The following is a 2,027-nucleotide window of genomic DNA, read 5'->3' on the forward strand; positions in this document are numbered from 1 at the left end:
GGTCCCGGGCTCCGCTGTGCCCGGTGCGAGCCCGGGACCAGCATGGTGTCTCTCTGACACGCGATCATAGGGAGATCGGTACACAATCTCCCTCCAGTCCCCTCTCTGGTGTCAGAATGCAGAAATGATGTATATTACATCACTTCCACATTCTTGTATCATTTTCCAGCTTCAGAAGCTGATGAAGCAGATCTGAATGAATGATAAGCCTCTGTACTGAGTCATTTCCATTCATTTAGAACAGAGGCTGCAGAAAAAGAGATTGAGGACTCCATGTCCTCAATTTCCTTTTTTATTAAAAGGGAAATGTCAGGGGTCTATTTAGACCCCTGATATTTTCCCGAAGCCCCCCAACAGTAAAAAAAAATAAACTAAAATGATTGTTATAATAATAAAAAAAAATTAAATACATACTCCCCACACACACATACACACTCATGCACACATAGTACTAGACATGTACAAAGACAAAAAATTTGTGTCGGACGAAATGATTGTAAACTAAAAATGTTTTCATTAGTTTCGTCAAACAAAACAAATTGTTATGCTATTTTGGATTTGGCCGCCAGTGCATTCTGCGCATGCACGCCGCCATCCTGGAAGCGGGGTGCAACCCATGGGTGACATGACACGTTTGTTGGGGGGCACAATTTTCTGTTCTTGCCTCTGGCACAAGAGGAGCTAGCTACGGCTCTGATATCGTCAATGGAAAAATAAAGAGCAATTATTTCTGTGACATTGATAGGAGCAGTGACTGTCTAATTCAGCGGTCGCCAACCGATGGTCCGCGAGAAAATGTTGGTGGTCTGCAGAAAAATCTGGACATTATTTGCATTTTTTATGTTTTATTAATAATGAAACAAAAATAATATGCTAAGAAATTCTTATATTCTGAATGACAATTTTCGCCTTTATATTCACAAACTGTACTAGAGAGGGGGAAACAAGAGAGGCGCAGCGTGACGTCAGGCTAGTCTTAAGTTGTATGAGGCAACCGTTGCCGAGCCGTACGCCTCAGTATTGTTTTGAACATTACAACAGTCACCCCGCTCCGCGAATACCAATTCTTAAGTGACATTAAAGTAAAAAAAAAAATTCCCTCCCCCCAATGTTAATGAAAGCACTTACTTTAAATTATGTTTCTTAATCCGATTCTCTTCTTTCCTTGTCCTTTTCATCTGTCCCTCCATCGCTGTGGCGGGTCTCCGATCCAGCGCTGACTCCTCTGTCCTTGCTGGCACTTCCTGTCCCACAGTGTCTGCCTGCGGGTGCACGCGTCCATAGACTTACCTTGTGTCTCTCCTCGTCTCCCTGCCGAAAATGTGAACTGCGCCCGCCCCAAGATGCTTTGCGGCCGCCCGAGAATTTTCACATTTTCGGACGGGAGCGCGCAGGGAAGAAACCTCTTTCAAAGCGTTTTTTTTTGTTTGGTTTTTATCTACTGCTTTCTAGCAGTAGATATATGCAAAAAAAACGGAGGGTTTAATAACCCTTTAACCTTGAGCAAATCAATGAATCAGAGCCTCCACAGTCCTCGTCAGGCACCATTAGGAAGAACATTCGAACTGGAGGCGGAGAGAAGAAAAAACTCAAAGTATCAAGAAAATATGATTCAAACTACTTGAAATTTGGATTTATTCAAGAACATCGTAGTGAGCTGGATCCACGGCCGCTTTGTGTTGTATGTTCTGAGAGTTTATCCAATGATGCCATGAAACCTTCGAAACTCAGAAGACACTTGCAATCAAAACACCCGGATTTAGCTACGATTTTAGCTATTTATCTTTTCTTAAAGATCATATTAATGGTCCCCGGGATTTAAAATGATGAATTTAGTGGTCAGTGAGGTCCGAAAGGTTGGAAACCGCTGGTCTAATTGACATGCACATGTATGGTGTTGTAATACAAAGCTAGTATAATTTTCAACTAAAATGTTAAAATTAAATATGTTCTCTTTGGAGGTTAGAAGATTAAGGGGGGGGGGGCCATGATTTTCTTGTATAAACTGCTCAATGGTGACAGCAACA

The sequence above is a fragment of the Nanorana parkeri genome, unplaced genomic scaffold (assembly GCF_000935625.1).
Source record: "Nanorana parkeri isolate BGI_ZX_2015 unplaced genomic scaffold, ASM93562v1 scaffold3, whole genome shotgun sequence".
NCBI lineage: Eukaryota > Metazoa > Chordata > Amphibia > Anura > Dicroglossidae > Nanorana > Nanorana parkeri.